The sequence below is a fragment of the Bos indicus x Bos taurus genome, chromosome 4, assembly GCF_003369695.1.
Source record: "Bos indicus x Bos taurus breed Angus x Brahman F1 hybrid chromosome 4, Bos_hybrid_MaternalHap_v2.0, whole genome shotgun sequence".
NCBI lineage: Eukaryota > Metazoa > Chordata > Mammalia > Artiodactyla > Bovidae > Bos > Bos indicus x Bos taurus.
The window spans coordinates 105,416,413-105,436,906 of NC_040079.1; the positions used below are offsets into that span (position 1 = coordinate 105,416,413).

The window sequence follows — 20,494 nt, forward strand, 5'->3', positions numbered from 1 at the left end:
ACTCCATTGCAAAAAGGTAGAATTATCAGTTATAAGATGTGATTAAGTAAAGATAGAATACAATGTTTCCATTTAGAAGAATGAGGCAGCTGTAAGTGGAATGATCTCTGAGATATATAGTTAAAATTTAAAAGGCAAGATATACGATGAGATATACGGTAATTTACCATTCATATAAATACAACATATCTATGTGTATATACAATACCCAGCTGTGGAAGAACATTTAAAGGTCTAGTAATAGTGGGTGCCTCTGGGAGAAACTGCTGCGAGATTGGAGGGAGATTCTATATATACCCTGTTGTCCCTTTTATATAATGTATCACGTTCCATATTACATGTCCATATTTGTTTTATAAAGACAGAGGTAGAAGCCTTTTTTATTGAGATGGAAAAATACAAAAGGCATATTGTTAGGTGTAAAAAGCAAGTTGCAGAATAGCATGGATAGTATACGGTTCTAGTTTTGTAAATTAATTATACATACATCCATGTATGTGTATAACTACACCCGTACACAGCTCTAAGGATATGCATCAAATTGTTAACAGTGTTTCCCCCTAAAGAGTAGAATATGGTCGGCCTCGCTCTCTTCCGGTCGCAGGCAGCCGAGCCTTAGAGGGCGGTCGCGGCGGGGACGGTGGGCATAAAAAAAAAAAAAAAAAGAGTAGAATATGACAAGAGTGTGTGTGTGCATGCTTTCATTTTTTTGTCCTATGTATTTCTATATTGTCTGATTTTTTTTTTTTTTTTACACAGAGCACATACTAATTCACAATAATGTATAAACGTATAAACCCAACCAAAGGATTGCACTTGACTTCTACACACCTTCCTGGTTCAGAGGTTAAAGCGTCTGCCTCCAATGCTGGAGACCCAGGTTCGATCCCTGGGTTGGGAAGATCCCCTGGAGAAGGAAATGGTAAATCACTCCAGTATTCTTGCCTTGAGAATCCCACGGACGGAGAAGCCTTATAGGCTACAGTCCACGGGGTTGCAGAGAGTCGGAAACGACTGAACGACTTCACCTTCACCTTCTACGCACCTACAATCAAAATTTCCCAGAATAGCCCTTCCAGTCAGCCATTTTTTGTTTTTTATATCCCACAGATTGACTTCAGATCTCTTCCTCGACCTCTTCTCTGAAGTTTACTGAACTTTCTGTTCCTTTATCTTTGCTCTCCTACATTCCCCCTTTTGAGCAGGGCCCAGCTAAGGTCATGACCAAGAAACGATAGTGATATTAGAGGTAGTTCCTCAATTTGCCCTTTAAACCAATCCAGAATGATGCAGCTAAAATCCCCCTCATTCCTACTTTAGAGACTTCAAACTTGGGTTAAATCTAACCACCTATTTCAAGAAATTTCTATGCTTTCTAGGTCAGTCCTATTAGCATACAGATATGCCATAGCTCTGCTGCTGCTGCTAAGTCGCGTCAGTCGTATCCGACTCTGTGCGACTCCATAGACAGCAGCCCACCAGGCTCTCCCGTCCCTGGGATTCTCCAGGCAAGAACACTGGAGTGGGTTGCCATTCCCTAATGCATGAAAGTGAAAAGTGAAAGTGAAGTCGCTCAGTTGTGTCCAACTCTTAGCGACCCCATGGACTACAGCCTACCAGCTTCCTCCATCTGTGGGATTTTTCAGGCAAGAGTACTGGAGTGGGGTGCCATCGCCTTCTAGTCTCAAACAAATAATTGTTTTATTTTATTTGTTTTTAGTGGTGAAAACTCCATTTAACCTCTAAATGCCACATCTTCTCCAAATAATGTCCCCATTTCTCCATACTCTTTTATACAAATTTTCCTTGAAAAATTTGCCTTTCCTTTTGTAAAGATACTTCCTCTCCTCACTTTCATTCCCCCCCCACCCCCAGTCATTCTTTTTTTTTTTTTTTAATTTATCTATTTTAATTGGAGGCTAATCACTTTACAATATTGTGGTGGTTTTTGCCACACATTGACATGAATCAGCCATGGGTGTACATGTTTCCCCGCATCTGAATCAGCCATGGGTGTACATGTTTCCCCACGTCTGAATCAGCCATGGGTGTACATGTTTCCCCGCGTCCTGAAAGCCCTTCTCACCTCCTTCCCCGTCTCATCCCTCTGGGTTGTCCCAGTGCACTGGGTTTGAGTGCCCTGTTTCATGCATCGAACTTGGACTGGTGATCTGTTTCACATAAGGTAATATACGTGTTTCAATGCTGTTCTCTCAAATCATCCCACCCTCGCCTTCTCCCACAGAGTCCAAAACTCTGTTCTTTATATCTGTGTCTCTTTTGCTGTCTTGCATATAGGGTTTTCATTACCATCTTTCTAAATTCCATATATATGCGTTAATATACTGTATTGGTATTTTTCTGTCTGACTTACTTCTCTCTATAATAGGCTCCAGTTTCATCCACCTCATTAGAACTGACTCAAATGCGTTCTTTTTAATAGCTGAGTGATATTCCATTGTGTATATGTACCACAGCTTTCTTATCCATTCATCTGCCAATGGACATCTAGGTTGCTTCCATGTCCTGGCTATTGTAAACAGTGCTGTGATGAACATTGGGGTACACGTGTCTCTTTCAATTTTGGTTTCCTCAGTGTGTATGCCCAGCAGTGGGATTGCTGGGTCATATGGCAGTTCTATTTCCAGTTTTTTAAGGAATCTCCACACTCTTCTCCATAGTGGCTGTACTAGTTTGCATTCCCACCAACAGTGTAAGAGGGTTCTGTTTTCTCCACACCCTCTCCAGCATTTATTTTTTGTAGGCTTTTGGATAGCAGTCATTCTGACTGGCATGAGATGGTACCTCATTGTGGTTTTGATTTGCATTTCTCTGATAATGAAATGATTTGCATTTCTTTCATTATCAGAGAAAGATGCTCTGATGCTGAGCATCTTTTCATGTGTTTGTTAGCCATCTGTTTGTCTTCTTTGGAGAAATGTCTGTTTAGTTCTTTGGCCCATTTTTTGATTGGGTCATTGATTTTTCTGGTATTGAGCTACACGAACTGCTTGTATATTTTTGAGATTAATTCTCTGTCAGTTGCTTCATTTGCTATTAATTTCTCCCATTCTGAAGGCTGTCTTTTCATGCTGCTTATAGTTTCCTTTGTTGTGCAAAAGCTTTTAAGTTTAATTAGGTCCCATTTGTTTATTTTTGCTTTTATTTCCTACTCTGGGAGGTGGGTCATAGAGAATCTTGCTATGATTTATGTCAGAGGGTGTTCTGCCTAAGTTTTCCTCTAGGAGTTTTATAGTTTCTTTTCTTACATTTAGATCTTTAATCCATTTTGAGTTTTATTTTTATGTATGGTGTTAGAAAGTGTTCTAGTTTCACTCTTTTATAAGTGATTGACCAGTTTTCCCAGCACCACTTGTTAAAGAGATTGTCTTTTCTCCAGTGTATATTTTTGCCTCCTTTGTCAAAGATAAGGTGTCCATAGGTGCATAGATTTATCTCTGGGCTTTCTATTTTGTTCCACCGATCTGTATTTCTTTCTTTGTGCCAGTACCATACTGTCTTGATGACTGTAGCTTTGTAGTATAGTCTGAAGTCAGGCAGGTTGATTCCTCCAGTTCCATTCTTCTTTCTCAAGATTGTTTTGGCTACAAATTGTGAAATTACTTGTTCTAGTTCTGTGAAAAATACTTTTGGTAGCTTGATAGGGATTGCATTGAATCTATAGATTGCTTTGGGCAGTATATTCGTTTTCACCCAATCATTCTTAAAACTGCTCCTCTCAGGCCATCAGCCTTAACAGTCTCCCTCAATTATCTAGTAAATGTCACAACATTTACTTCCCAAATCTAATGGTCAATTTTTAATCCTCATTTTCTCTACCTCTCAACTACCTGGTTACAGTTGATCACTTTTTCCTTTTTGAAACACTTTTTTCTCTTGGCCTTCTGGACACCTTTCTTGGATTTCCTTCTATCTCACAATCTGCTGCTTCTTCATTTCTTCTTTATCCTCTTCATCTTGAAGTATCAGTACTGCTCAAGGCTCAGTTCTTGTGTCATCCTGCCTTCTCTATTTAAACTCTTCTCTTGGTGATCTCATCTAGCCTCTTGACTTTGAGTATCATTTCCGTGCTAATGTCTTTCAAGTTTTATGTCCAAACCCCAACCTGGCCCTAACCTACAGACTCCTTGTCTTCAAAGCCTATAATGCTTCCTGAGTTCACCCGATCTATATCCCTGAACTCATCCTCTATCACCCCCTTCCTTGTTCTCAGGCCATATTGACCTCCTTGCTGGTTTTTGAACATGCCGGGAATGCTCCCACCTCAGGACATTCGTACTTGCTGTAGCATCTGTCTGCAAAGCTCTTTTCTCAGATATCCACATGGCTCAGTTCCCCCCTTTTGTTCTGCACAAATGTCACCATATCAGAGTGCCTTCCTTCAACCCTTATAAAACAGTACTTGCCTATTTCACTGTGCCTCTTTACTCCTTTATTTTTTTTCTGAGCAGTTACTATAATCTGAAGCACTATATATCTGTTTGACTTATGCTCAGCTGCTCAGCCCCGTCTAACTCCTTGTGACCCCATGGACTGTAGCCCTCCAGGATCCTCTGTCCATGCGATTCTCCAGGCAAGAAAACTGGAGTGGGTTGCCATTTTCTTCTCCAGGGGATCTTCCTGACCCCAGAATCGAACCCACATCTCCTATTTGACTATTATTTGCATATTATATATATGCCCTGGAATGTAAGCTCCTCGAGAACAGGAACTTTATTTTGTTCACCACAGTATCCTCAACATTAAGAAAAGTGATTATTATAGAGAAAAGTACTCAAAAACTATTTCTTGAATGTTGAATAAAGAATATTGAAAGAATCACTGTAGTTTTCTTTAGCATATCCAAATTACATGAAATGTGTCTTAAGACAATTTACTTTTCCATCTCAACTTTCTCATTTTGTTTTCTTTTATAAAAATTTGTTTGAACTTTTATTTTGAAATAATTATAGACTCACAAACTGTGAAAACACAGCACAGGGAAGTGCCATGTATCCTCTGCCCAGCTTCTCTCTGAAATTACACCAGATATAACTATCCTTTAAAAAGTTATTATTAGTTCCTTCATGTCTTTTCCTCAGGTTTTACCTGTTTTCTTCTATGAGCATTTCTACACAGGCTTCCAGAACTCTTCTTCTCTTACTTCTTGCCAAGTCATTGATAAACTTTCTTCAACACCAACATCAAATCCCTTCTCCAGGATAACTGTCCTAATCACGGGAGGGATAGAGCACTTCAATTAAGTGGAAAAAAATAGGTTTTATTTTTATACCAAAACAAACTGTTTCATCTCTTAAGCTTGCAGGATCTATAGAGAGATACTGTCTCTCCTGTAAGTTCTGACTAGCAAGCAGCCCGTTTGCTGTGATTTCCAAGAGCATGCAAAATAATTGTTGACTCCAGTGTGTACTTTTATTTCTTTTATGTAACTATTTAGAAAGAGTTGAATAAAAACAAATATATGATTTTCTACATATTCATATTTCTTTAAAAATTAATTATTCTGCTGAGTACATGTCTTTCATTGATTCAACAAATATTTACTGTGTACCTACTGTGTGCCAAGACTCCATGCTACAACGGTTTTTATCCCCCAAGATGATCTGGAATAAACATGACCTTTAAGACACTACAAATCCAAAAGGATAAACTGAAAACTCCTGTTTTCCAGGTAAGTGGGTTACTCCCCATGGAATGGGCATTCATATTCAGGAGGCAAGCGCATTATTATGTTCTAATAATTGGTTTTCAGGGTTAAAAAAAGTCAATGTCCCTTTCATTATGTCTGAAATATGTAAACTAACCTACCATTTGACAAGATAAGATTCACTGATTTAATGATCAGTACAAAGAGGATATGTACTGAGATATCGCCACCCTCTAAAGTTAAAATGAGCATGTATTGAACACCTTAAAAAAGCTGTCTTCATATTAAGTACTAATTAGAAACCTGCTCCATGTCAGTGTTATCCTATAATCAATCTCTTTTCTAGTATTAGTAGGGTGATCATTTTCCCTGTTTGCCTGAAATATTTAAACTTACACCTGTTGTTTCAGCACAATTGCTAATTGTACCTCCTTTCACTCTCTAAAAATATCTTAGTTTGGATGATAAATTATACAGTCAAACTAAGCATTAGGGTCTCTGGGATAAACGATCAAGGCGTCATTCCTATTTATTGGTACTACCTTGTCACAAGCTGTAAAAACAGTTTTCCTTTTGACTGTTTCTTCCTGAGTTGTCACAAAGACCTTCACATAAAATCACTCTGTCCCATTAAAGCAGTTATTGAAACCCCCTTCAGTAATGACCAGTTGTTTTAGTTTTCCTCCTCAGATTCCAAAGATGAAATAAAGACATTGCTTTTGCTGGGTCAGCATCATGATTGTTCAGAGGCACAGCCTTGTACAGGGAAAATTTTGTCTGACTATCTAATCCACAGGAATCTTAAAGAATTTTTTTCCTGAGTAACATTATCTGGTTGAAAGAGTCTGTGATTGACCGCTAATGTTTGCCCAAAGAATGGAAAACCCAACATACTTAATTTCAGTGGAACATATACATTTCTGGACCAAGATATTTAATGTCTGTAGAGTATGACCAGGGAATGAGAAATGGAAAGGTAAATTTGGGTGGCCTCCTTAGATATAATCTCTGTTAAAACTATTTAATCTTTGTGGTTTGCAAGGAAACATATCCTTGAGTTAATGAATGGAAGGACATTTCTGAGATTAAATATCTTTATAACTATTTTCTTGGCTGATTCTAATAGCAGCACGACCACTGATTCATTATTTAGTTTTGGAGAATTGATCACTTTGTTTTCATTTGAGGTTGTGTCCTCCTAGCACCAAAGTACTCAATCAATTCAACGTTTCTTTGTTTTTTTTAGAAACATGGGATCATGAAGATAAAACAACTAGTGAGGGACTAAATTGTTTTTACCTAATTTTTGCTTATTTCTTAACCCATCTGTAAATTATGGATAATTCTGTTGGCTTTTGTCTTCCTGATACAATTGCTATGAGAGTAAATTACATATTTAGTAAAACATTAGGAACATTTGAGATAACAGAGGCTAGATGACTTTATCATTCTTATTTGTAGTTTGCCTGAAAAACTGAATAAGACGGTGGCTCAGGTATGTTTTTCACTTTTTTTTCTCTACTTATAATGAAAGTACATCTTTAAAAACATATTATTACTGACATAGCTTTATTGAAAGATACTAGTGGACCCTGAAAGGTCAATGACACTCTCCCATTGTTGTTGTTTTAAATCCGTACTTTTATCAAAATTAAGAAGGTATCAGGAAAATCAGGCTCCTAAATTCTTTCTTAACCCACGGGGCTGTGTTGAATAGCTAAAGAAATAGTTTCCTGATAATTATCTCTTTTCCTATTTCAGGCATGAACTCTACGTCCTTCACCCTACCTCATCTATACCTCTAGAAAATACATAATAGAAACTGGAGCGCCCCCTTTCTCATGGGCAATTTCCCCAGGAGTCCCAAGTCCTGAATGGATAGGGAAGTTTTGTGATTTGGAAGTAGTGGCACTGAGTGTTTGGAGGTCTTGTGATAGTCCAGGCTTCTGAGCCACGTGGGAAGCACCCCCATCCCCAACACACGTATGTGTGTGTGTATATATATATATATATATATTTTTTTTTTTTTTCTGATTAGAAACAATGACCTATTCTGGTCTATGGGACAGGAACTACCCAGAAAGTACTGTATCTTCTTTTGACAAGGTTATGCTGAGTAGCTTGTTCATATCTCTACAGTTCTCAAGGGATTTACTTGCTGTGTTTTAGCCGACAATATGACAAAGATATATTGATGTTCCAGTATGAGAGCTTGGGTGTCAAAACTGAGAAATCTGAGATAAAATCATTTGGTTGAAAAGTTCTAGGTTCCTTGAATATCTTGTTCCTCTGAAAGATCTTGGAGGCTGCCATAATAGCTGTAAGTTTCGCAAATGAGAAACTGGGGCAGAGGGGCAGAGTGGGGGTGGGGTGTTTGTTTATGGTAGAGGGGTGACATTTTTTCACAATATATTTCGCTGGAAGCTCTGCACTCCAGCAGAAGAACCAGCCTTAGGAAATGCTGGTAAGTGGTTCTTTGACAACACTTACTGATTTTGGAATGGCCCTTCCTCTTGCCTGCTTCCCCTGCCTAGAGGTGTAGTTTTGTAATCTGGTTACCCAAGGTCCCCTCACTGTGGCCCTCACTGGAACTGATATGTCCTGGACTTTTTCCATTTCTCACATTGACCAAATTTTCTATCCAATTCTGCCCGCATTGTCCCCCATCACATTGCATGTTTATTTCTGCTTTCAAAAGGGTAGGGCGTTATCTGGTAATCCAATTAGAATGACAGCAGAAAGGGTAAAAGCTGTTAACACTCACCGCTCTTACTATGGATGATTAGCATTAACTTGAAGATGGTAATTTTTAGAGGTGAAATTTCAGGAGCTATGTTGATGGGAGTAATATTTTAGGGACTTAGACACATTTTTTTAGCACCCTTAAAATCACACACAAAGACAAGTACCTAGTCTGAGTAAGGAAGGCCCCGTCCTCAAGCCTGGGAGAGTCCAGAGTACCTGTTGTGCGTAGCCAGGTCTCATCACTGCTGAAGGAGGAGGTGCTGGCGGGGAGCAAGACAGCGGGAGAACGGGCCTAACTGCCCGGTCAACAGGTAGACGGAGGACTGTCCCTACCTTTCTCCTGGGGGTGGGGGTGCTCAGCAACTCCCCCCCTCCACGTGCTGATGCACCCTTACCCGGGCACTCCAGGCCTCGCCCTTGTGGTACCTACAGGCTGACTCCTAAAAGGCCAGAAAGGCAAATGATTCAGAAGTGCCTGCAGCTGATTCCAGAATCTGTAATCTCACAGTTGTGTCTGTTTTCTTAAGTGCTTATATGCCTCCGATCAAATCCTTGCTCTCTGTCTCTTTGAAAGTAGCAGCAATGCTTTATTTCTGATTACATGAGGACTTAAGCCAAATAACTTTAAAAAATGCCCACAGCAGTTTTGATTTGACACCATTTAGGTTTCATTTTGGCTCTCCTAATCCAAGATTTTCTCAATATCTTCGTAGCTTAGCCGGGACACATTCGCTGAGTTATTGACTGGGCAGGGCTCTGGTTTAAGCACTTATGAAAATTTCCCATGTGACTTAGAGTAATTTTCAGTGAGAATCAAGAGCACCATTGTTGGTTACTAATAATTACATGGTTTCTGTCTGTAAACACATGTCTTTCACATGCATAAATGCACCTAGAGCATAAGATTTCCAGCACTGGCTCACATGAGCATGCACACACACATACACCATGAATCTCTAGTCTTGATTTACTAATTTTCTCTCATTTGAGGTAACTTCTCCACTGCTTCTACGGCTATTGGATAATAACAACTACAAAAAAAAAAAAGCTTAGGGAAAACAACCTACAGTCATAATTTATCACTTTTAAGAAAGAATGGCATTGCAACTAGACACATGCAACTAAACAGGGAAACAGAACTACAGTAAACAGCATCTGCTTCATTAGCAAAAGAGTAACTAGGTAGTTTTATTATTCTTCTAAATGGTGATAAAACATGGAGAAATGCCATTCAAAAGGTTTTTTTTTTTTTTTTTTCCGAATGCAATGCATATCTGTGTGTGTAAGCCTACAGCATTCCTTTCACTAAAACCACAATATTAACAGTGTCAAGTGATGACTACAGTGGTGCTCAAAGCTGCAGTGATGCTGCACTCACAGAGCCCTCAATAAACCTGAGCAGGGGAAAGTATATACGAGAAGAAAACAAAAACGGAAAGAATTGTAGATTAGGTTCAAGGCTGTTCCCTGTAGGGAGGAAGCTATTGGTTATCGTGATTGCACCACATTAAATAAAAATTCCCACATCATGTAAGTCTTTAAATAATAATGCAAGCTAATTTTTGAGCATTGCCTGTAGCACTTCACTTGCTTTCTCATTTGAGACTTAGAATTTTGCTGTGCTGTGCTGTGCTTAGTCGCTTAGTCATGCCCGACTCTTTGCGACCCCATGGACTGTAGCCCGCCAGGCTCCTTTGTCTGTGGGGTTCTCCAGGCAAGAATACTGGAGTGGGTTGCCATGGTCTCCTCCAGGGGATCTTCCCAACAGAGGGATCGAACCCAGGTCTCCTGCACTGCAGGCAGATTCTTTACTGTCTGAGCCACCAGGGAAGCCCAAGAATACTGGAATGAGTAGCCTATCCCTTCTCGAGGGGATCTTCCTGACCCAGGAATGGAACCAATGTCTCCTGCATTGCAGGTGGATTCTTTACCAGCTGAGCTACCAGGGAAGCCCATAATTTTGCTATAAATGAAACTATTATCATTCTCATCTTATAGGTATGTTTTAGAAATGTACATATAAATACCAACACTTAGATCATGTGAATTTGAAGTCACCCCAGACAGATCTACATGACTTGGGAGTGGTTTTAGGATTCAGCGTAATATTTTTTTTTCTTGAAGTTACTATTGATGGGGTCTATCCACTTCTTGATGTTTCTATGCATGTGCACGTGTGTAAAACACATTTTAGGTTCTGTCACCAGTTTTCCTCCCTTTTCTATTACCTTCATATTTATAATGGACAAATTTCACTTTGAAGTCTCTTGCCTTAGAATCTCTTTCCAGTAAAATTTCATGGTAGTTCACATTTGCCAGAAAGTCACCTTTAGAACTTTCAAAGGGATATTAACTTTTTAAAACACGAACATACAAAAAGTCTTACACTCATGATGAGAGAAAGGTTATGTCTCCCGGTGCCATCTTCCCAGTTACTGCATACACCCTGAAGGCTAACGTCATTTTAGCCGCGACCCCACCCCGTTCCTTTTCTGTCTTTCTTGTGGCTTGGGGCCTTTACAGCTTTCACATCACTTTGCCTGGCTTCGCGATCAGGCTCTCTGACACTATACCTCTGTGTTGCTTGGAGAGGCAACTTAAAATATACAATCTCCAGACGGGAATGATTTAGCAAAATTAAAAACAGACAGGGGGCAGAAAAGGCGGGAGGTGTCAAATGTTCCTTCTACCTCATATCAGTTTGATGTGGTGGCCTTGTTCCTACCTAGTCCCCCTCATGCCATCCACTCCCCAAAGTTAAAATGCCTGAAATGTTAACAGAATACACATGGACAGCGATATGGATACCCTTCCTCTGTCTCGTAACCCAACACATGGAGTTTTAATTGTGGCTTATTTCAACTTAATTTTGCTTCACCCTTAGGATGAAACAGACTTGTTTCAATAGCCCTCAAGAGGTATTGTCAAATATATAAAGTACTTCAAGAATCTGCTTAGCCACCTCAAAAGACTACTACTGGATACTGAGCACTTGCTTTTGGAGTGAGCTTCCTTCCTCTTTTCAAACACAGACATGGTCATATTGATGCATCGATATCAGAGTTGTGGAATGTATAACACACACTCTTATTTATTATTAAAATTCTTGGATAAGCAAAAACTCTGCTTTGGTTAGAAAAAAATGCAGTAGAAAACAGGCAAAAGAGATATGGGTAGAGAAGCAATATCATGTAATGTAGCCTTTCCTTAGTCCCTGCCAGAGGTGAGATAAGGTAAAAGGCAGCTCAACAGTGCTGGGAGGTTTTATTACAAATGCAGAATTCCCCAGTTATCCCAGATCTTGGAATCAACCTGGTTCCACATCACCCATTCAGTCATCATTAGGCCCAAGGGAAAGACTCACATGGTGACGGGATGGCTATCACTGAATGCAGAGATATCTTGCTCCAATGTTTTCAGATCTTATGCTCATTTTAAAGTCCACACCAGACAAAAGGCTACTACAGGTTTTAGGCTGTATCTAATCTCTAGCATGACTCTTAAATAGTGTTCAGAAGTGTTAAAGTGTTAAAGCTGTGTTAGACTGTGACCAACTTTCCAAGTGGTTTCAGGCACGATTTCTGGGTTTTAGTGGGGATGAAAGTCCTCGTTCCTTGCTCTAGTTTCTTGTTAGTGCCTTGCATGACTCTCTGCAAGATATGACCCATGGAATTCTGCAGCACAAAAACGATAAGATGTTTGCTATCTTTCATTTTCTGCAAATAGTCTGTATTTACAATACTACTCCAGTGGTTTCTGACTACCGCTTAGGGCAATTTTGCTTAGCCTAGCGGAATGTCCTGGAAACTACTGGCAATGATTTAGCCTCCAAAATTGGAACGCATTAGTAGAGACAGAGAGCCTATGAACAAATAGTGGGCATGTGCCAGAGTAAATATGTGTGGTTCATGAGCTGCGGTTAGAAATGTCTCTCTTTCAGTATGCAGGGCAAAGCTTTTGCCAGCATTTGCCATAAAGTCATCACACAAAGCAGTTTTTCCTCTTGTTAAGACAGACTCAATGACAGAGGGCTTCTAGTTTCACAATCTACTGCTGGGCTACAGTCATAGGCCATGCAAAGGAGACCTGAACGGAAGGGTCCTTTTCCCAGCTAGACTTTCTCACTCTGCCTACTGCCAAGCTTCTGTGAGAAAGAATGAAACCCAGAAGGGAGTGAGGAGGAGGTTCGAAGGGTTGGAAGAGGAAAGACTCTTTGTAACACTCAAAGCTCCTCCTAGGATCTCGTAACAAACCACAGAGTCAGTTTGCTTCCTCTCTTTTCCAAACCCAAACTTGGCCCTTACTGTATGACTCCTTCGAAACACTTGGTGAGGCTATCACTCCTGGGTGAAGCATTGAGACACCTTCCTCTGCAGAGTTCTGTCAGAGAGGCTCAGAGGCTGAAGGAGACAGACAGATATGGTTTCCACGTTAGGCATTTCCTTTAGAACTTAACTCCTTGACCACACATTACAGGAGGCTTTAGTACATTTGGATTGGAATAGCATGATTTCTGGTACAGTGTGCATGTGTGCCCTCTGAGCTTGGAGTCTGGTTTCATGCACTTTTTTTTTTTTTTTTTTCCTGTATAGACCGCACAGTCTAAGCAACAACTGAAATCCAAGAAGAAACCTGTTTTTTTTTGTTTTAACCAAAGAAGCCATTAATCAATACTCCATAAAACATTTATTATGGGAATATTGTTGTAGGGGCATGTTTAGTTCACCCTTTAAAAAGGAACAGAATGAGGTATGTCATTTTACAAAGCCTTGTCATTGTACCATAAAGCAGTACAATATAGATAAATATTTTAGAATCACCTCAGACAGGACAACTTTAGAAATGAAGAAATAAATGTGAAATATCATTTCTGCATAAGTTATTAAATTTCCTGATTTACTCCTATAACTATGAATCCCACAGTCAATTTCAACCAATACTCATTGGATAACCACTACGCACCAAGCACCATACTAGGGACCAAGAACATAGAGATGAAGGTCTCAGAGACTCATTTGCTGAACAAACCTACATAGCTGACAGCACTTTGTCATATCAAATATATATTTGATTAAAGAAAGTTATGCTTTGTTTTGCTTTCATCTGAAGATCTCCAAACCCTTTCCTCAAAGTCTCATAACCAAGGACTCTGAGGTCCTAATTGGAGACTTAACTAGACTCCATATCATTGAATAAGTCCAGTCCTCAGTCCCAAGAATCAATAGGCTTTTGCGGTAAGTGAAGTTGGTGGTAGAATAAACAACAGGTAGTGGGATTAGATGGGCTCTGGAGTGGGTGAATCTGGGGTACCTTAAATCCCTGCATCTCAATTTCTCCTTCTGCAAAGTGGGATAAGAATATCTATCTCAAGGTTTCATGAGGATTAAATAAGTGCATGAAATAGGTGGAACATGGTAGCCATTCAATGAACTAAAGTGAGCTGGCCTGAGTACTAAGTGAATGGTGCACCAAGTGGAACTTCCAGGAGCTAACCAGGGTTTGCTTAAATAAAACTGGACATTGTAGCCTTGCTTTGTTTTTCAGACTCCCAACTTATTTCCCCTAAATTTCACTCCAACAAAAGGCCAGCACATTTCCCTTCCAATGTCCCGGTTCCCTTAATGCTTAGACTTGTGTTCTTTTATGCTGGCTCCTGAAGATGCTATAGTAATTTTGTCGGCCAAACTTTTGCAAGGAGCATTGCAATCATATGGCTTCTTCACCTGTTTTTCCCCTGCCAGTCACAAAAGAACAGGATGACATGTATTCAGAATGCGCAGATAAAAAAATAACAACCAATTACTGTTAGGACAAAAAGATTTCATGGGGTATGTGTCATTTCTATCTAAGGTTCTGAAAAATGCTGCTACATTGTCATGGCTGTATTCCCTACTATGGCACCACCCTCCCCAGCTAGGGATGAAAGCCTAGTTGAAGAATGGAGAGATGCATTCCACACAATGGACATTCAATTCTCTTCAACATAGCGTAACTTTTGATTATGCTCAATTTAGTGATATATATATATATATATTTTTTTTTTTTTTTTTCTTACCAGTAGAAACACTTTTTCCTTGTCCCACCAACTGTATTCTGGGAATTTCATTTTGTATTCAGATCAGTTCAGTTCAGTCGCTCAGTCATGTCTCACTCTTTGTGACACCATGGACTGCAGCATGCCAGGCTTCCCTGTCCACCAGCTCCCGGAGCTTGCTCAAACTCATGTCCATCGAGTCAGTGATGTCATCCAACCATCATCCTCTGTTGTCTGCTTTCCCTCCTGCCCTCAATCTTTCCCAGCTTCTGGGTCTTTTCCAGTGAGTCAGTTCTTTGCATCATGTGGCCAAAATATTGGCATTTCAGCTTCAGCATCACTCCGTCCAATGAACATTCAGGACTGATTTCCTTTAGGATGGACTGGTTGGATCTCCTTGCAGTCCAAGGGACTCTCAAGAGTCCTCTCCAACACCACAGTTCAAAAGCATCAATTTTTCGGTGCTCAGCTTTCTTTATGGTCCAACTCTCACATCCATACATGACCACTGGAAAAACCATAGCTTTAACTAGGTGGACCTTTGTCAACAAAGTAATGTCTCTGCTTCTTAATACACTGTCCAGGTTTGTCATAACTTTTCTTCCAAGGAGCAAGTGTCTTTTAATTTCATGGCTGAAGTCGCCATCTATAGTGATTTTCGGGCTCCCCAAAATAAAGTTTGTCAGTGTTTCCATTGTTTCCCCATCTATTTGCCATGAAGTGATGGGACCAGATGCCATGATCTTAGTTTTCTGAATGTTGAGTTTTAAGCCAACTTTTTCACTCTCCCTTTCACTTTCATCAAGAGACTCTTTAGTTCTTCTTCACTTTCTGCCCTAAGGGTGGTGTCGTCTGCGTATCTGAGGTTATTGATATTTCTCCTGGCAACCTTAATTCCAGCTTGTGCTTTATACAGCCTGGTATTTCACATGATATACTCTGTATATAAATTAAGTAAGCAGGGTGACAATATACAACCTTGACATACTCCTTAGAGTAACAAAGAATTATAGTGTCTGATAAATGATGGCAGAGTCAAAACCTAGCCATCGTCATTTCGTTAATCTCAGCCATATTGTATGAGCACATTAAAAATTGATTTGATGAGTTTTTAATTTCCTTTAAAATCCCCCAAAGGTATAGGGGAGAAAAGAAGATGGTGTGGAACCTGGTGACGGCAAAGCACCAGATTAAATTATTAGAACAGGTTTAAATAACAGCATTTGGTTGGTCAAACTGGAGTGAGCAAATGAAACTGCTTTGGTAAAGAATTCTCTCTCTCTCCTATGCACACACACACACACACACACACACACACAGGTCTGTACACTATGTTTCTTTATCTGTATTTGTTTCCCCTATCTCGCTTATCCTTGCCTGACCCTGCAAACTTCCAGTATTTAGATTATCTTTACTTTCTATTTATTTTGGTAAAGAAACTCTTAGGCTATTTCAGAGGCATAAGAGAAACACAATTGAGAAATGGTGTAAATCAAACGGATCCACCTTTCTGATTTGCGATGTGGTCAGGGTATCTGGACACCGTCAGGGCATTGTAACCTACATCCCAAAGTGACTTTGTTACATGAAAGGAGTTTCGTTTTTTTTTTCCTCTTTGTAACCTTGTGAAATTTCCACATTAAAAAGCAATCACATCTTTCAAACTAGAAATGATTGTGTTTGGCACTACGGCCTCTGGTGTAATGGATTGAGCTTGTTTTCACTAAAACGAAATCAGCTTTCAAAATAAATCATCTGTAACAACATTCTATTCCCCAAATCGTATAATCCTATTAACAGCGTCTCATTTTTTTTTTTTTTTCCTTTTTTTCTCCATTGTCACTGGATGGACAAGATTGGCCAAGTATCAACGTGGAGAAACAGAAAGCTTTGGAGGATCTGGCCAATGCAAGAAGAATGACCCAGCTTCTGCCTTGCTAGATCTTAATGGGCCCTTAAATATAATCATCTGTGTTTCACGTCCAACAAATGTGCTTCACGGATAACACAGTTATCCAGTCACTCAGCAATTCAAGCCATTCAACAAATAGTCCAGGTGGCACAACCAAAGGACAGTGAGTTGCCACAGTTATCCTAGTGAATAAGACCTTTATCAAAATTACATAAAAGTGCCAATGTGTTGAATGAAACTGTATCCCAAATGGCTGCTGGGAGAATCTTTGCCAGAAGTGTAAATTATGTGGCAATGTCTAAAAGAGCACGTTATAATTTCAGATTTCTCAGGAAAGTGTATTTTTCTTTGAGGCTAAACAGGAGGAAAAAAATATCTTATAATACCCAACTAGATTTGTTTTCTTCTGCCAGCAGGAAGAAAGAGCTCCTAGAAAATGTTTAGGGAGTTCTCAGCCAAAACATACTGTTCAGCTTGGTCTTGGCTTCTTCCAAACAGTATGAGACACTATTTGCATTTAGGTTTATCAGTCAGGAAACTGACAGTCTGTGAGTGCAATGTTCTTATTAAAATAGCCCATCTGAAGCAGCTGGAATCTGTGCTCTATTTAGAATTTTCCTTAGTAAATGACAGGTCAAAAATATTAACCTAACCCAGGTCCTGTCCTGGACAGACTGCTTCATCTGGGGCTGAAATTCGTGGACTGTAAATCTCATGTTCCTGGAGAATCCTCCTTCTAGCCAGTCCTTGGGGAAAGCCTTTTTTTTATTTTTTAAAGCTACTCTCTCCTAGCACAATATTTACATTGTAGGTTTAAGAGTAACTCAGTTCTTCAGTCAATGCAAACTCGATGTTGGTCTGATCTTGTCCTTTGGAAGGCTTTCCCTGGGACAGGAGCTCATGTGAGACTCCTTGGTTTTCAGTTTCTCTTACTCTATTGGAGAATTGGTAACCCTGACTCTGGAACCCAGTCCTGGGTGTGGATTCTGTTTCTGTTCCTTATTAGTGTAATAAACTTGGCCAAGATATTTAGCTTTATTAAGTCTCAGTTTCTCCATCAATTGAACATTTATAATAACATTACCTGGCTTAAAAGATTATTGTGATGATCAAACAATGACAAGAAATTAGCAGTTATCCCTCTACCCCTTAGAAGAATTGTGAGATCATTCAACAGAAAATCAATTCCTCTATGAGTGAACAACAGCAAATAGTAGAAATAAATAATTTTTAAATTTCAAATCTGAAAGTACTTCACTCAAGCTTTTATTATAATAAAGCGTAATTAGATGAAATAGAGGCTTCTAGGTGTTCACCATTTGCTTCTCATGAATCCCCTAGAGATACTGAGGTTTCCTTACATTACAGATTAAACAGTATTTAAGAGTTGATTGATTTCCTAGACCACAAGAAAAGCAGCAGTTTTCTATGAAAAGTTACTTTTGGGTTTGAACTAGTTTTAGATAAACTGGCAAGGATCATAGAGCTTGGATGAATGATAATTGGCTTTTGTAAGGCTTCCTGCTGTTTAAAATTTTATGGTTATTATTTCAAACCAGTGAAAACAGAAGTTACATTAAAGAAAGAAGGATAGTTTTCTTTTATCAAAAAGTTTAGTAGTTATGCTGAAATGGATGAATACTTTTCCCCGCTCTGTGTATATGGCATTTAGTCCTAGGGCAATAGGCCATATAGCTTATAGAGATTTCAATTTAAAAAGTTAAGTACTGTCTTTCTATGAGAGAAATTTATGGATATAATTTTATCAGAATTTTGAATAATTATACTTAAAGGAATGGTCATTCTGTGGTCATTTGTGAAATTTAATCTTAATTTCATTCTTTCTCAATGACCGAAATACTTGCTTTTATTTATGCTGTCTAGATCTAAAACATTCTATATTTAGTTGGAGATATTAGAAAACAAATGTTCATCTAGATTTAAAAATGGTTATTTATACATAAACCAGCTCAGATTTTGACAAATAATTTCTTATGACAAACTGGGGCATTTAGGGGTCATATTAATGGCATATTTCTTCATGACTGATTGGGCTAGGAATGAAGTTTAATTCAAACTAGTTGTTGAAGTATCTGAAAATATCAGATTGGCTATTTATTGTTTATTTAATAATATTGTTTATTGTAAACATAATTACTAATGCTTACTGGGACAATTTTGCATGCCATAAAATCCTCACATTGTAAATGTACAGTAATATTTTTAAAGTAGGGTTATAGATTTGTGTAACCATCATTACCATCCCATTTTCAGATGGATTGACCAATTGATCCTGAGTTTTAGTTTGTTTAGACAGAGTGTCAATGATGAAAAACCCAAATGGAAGCGTCCATGTACAAGTTCACCATTCTTGGGGTGTGTTACTAACCGTAGTTGCACAGTGATGAAATCATTTGTATACAGGCTTTGAGCTTTCCAGAGGTGAGAATATGGCATGAGGAACTACTTTAACACATTTCCTTAAAATGTCAAACTCTGGGGATGGATCTCGTTCTGTAGACGGTAGATCCAGGACCAATGGCAGCCTCCATATTTGAGGCACAAAGGTCCGGCATCAGACTTGCTCTCCTGACCCTGCAGCTTCTCTGTCTTTTGGTTACCTTTCTTCAGCATGACTATACCCAGCACTAGATGTGTTTTTGGCGAACGTAAAGTAGGTAAAGCCTTCCCACCACTCTGGGATACTGACTTAGCATTCCTGAACTGTGGTTAAAAGGCCATTTTTACAGCAAGCAAAAATGGCACTGGCCTAAGAAGGTGGACACGGGTCATGTTTCAGAACCACAGGGCAGTGGGTGATGTGTCAGTACACCTGCTTCTCTGCAGTTGCTTCTCTCAAGGACTTCTTATCCTGGAGCTCCACTGTCATCTCGGCCAGTATCTTCACGGAACAAGGGACAATTTGTAAATATTGGACAGAAGTCATAGTCATACATGGCTGCTCCCTGACAACAATCAGTTTGCTCCCAAGCAACCGGATGTTGACTGTGGCATGGCAATCACTGAGACTGGCCTCCTCCACTGTGATGACAGCAGCATGCAATGGGGCAGGTCATCTGACCGCTCCTTCAGGCTGCAAAAACAGCTGGTTGTAAAGTAAAAATGCAGTCAATCCATTCACTGCTTTGATACATGATGGGCCCCCCCAACCCCAACTCCCAGCCCACAAGGGCAAAGTCATCTGAATGACTTTTCTTACAAAATTGGCAGCCATTCTGGTGACTTGTAGAGGGAGCCTCCCCCTGGAGAAGAGAATGGTAACCAACTGCAGTATTCTTGTCTGATGAACTCCATGGAGAGGGGAGCCTGCTGGGCTACAGTCCATGGGGTCCCAAAGAGTCAGACACGGATGAGCGACTAACACACACACACACACACACACAGAAGGGAGCCTCAGTGAAAAATACTGGGCTGCACTCACCAGCCTCATGGAAGTCGATGATTTAAAGCTTATGCTGCAGTAGTCCTGGGTGGAGCACAGTTGCAGGCAGGCCAAGTATTCTCATAACGCAATGCCTGACAGGCTTCTCTAAACAAAGTAAAAAAGGCTGTCATCAAAGACTCACCTCTCTGGGTCTCCTTTCAGAGGGTTGTGTTGGAAAAAGAGATGTGTTCGTAGTCTGCTGAAAAGAGATACAAACACACCATTAAACATTAAATCCTTTGGTTCCCATTTCAAAACACTAAATCCTGACTCCTATAGACAAAAGACAGAACCTATGAGTTTACAAAGCTAATTTAGCTCCAAGTGAGAGTAAGCGAGGACATTACCCCATTAACCTTGGACAGACAACTGGGCTTATATCATGGTCTGGAATCTTGCCCTTAAAATCCACAATTGCTGTGTATTACATGATCTCTTGCCTGCTAACAATTACTCCCATGTGGTAGAATGACTTTTCCCCCCTGCTCATAATAATATGCCAATTTCCCTGGGGCACAGGTGTCATCCAAAGAAGGCCTTATCTGCTACAGGAATTTTATTTTTCAGAAGTTGGCCAGGCCAGATGGCTACCACTTACTTTAGTGCTTCTAAATTCCCACTAACGCTTTCTGGCCCACTGTGAATATGTAAAATAAAAACAGGAGAGGACATTGGGATTTTAATACTTTG

General features: G+C 39.6%; 1 long non-coding RNA gene across 1 annotated transcript in view; it reads left to right on the forward strand.

Moving 5' to 3' along the window:
- Positions 1-904, forward strand: part of LOC113891707 — a 53,571-nt gene extending 52,667 nt beyond the window's left edge. The window contains exon 4 of the long non-coding RNA XR_003510862.1: positions 760-904. This is a non-coding gene — a long non-coding RNA (uncharacterized LOC113891707). The remainder of the gene's footprint in view (positions 1-759) is intronic.
- Positions 905-20,494: the final 19,590 nt, after the last annotated feature.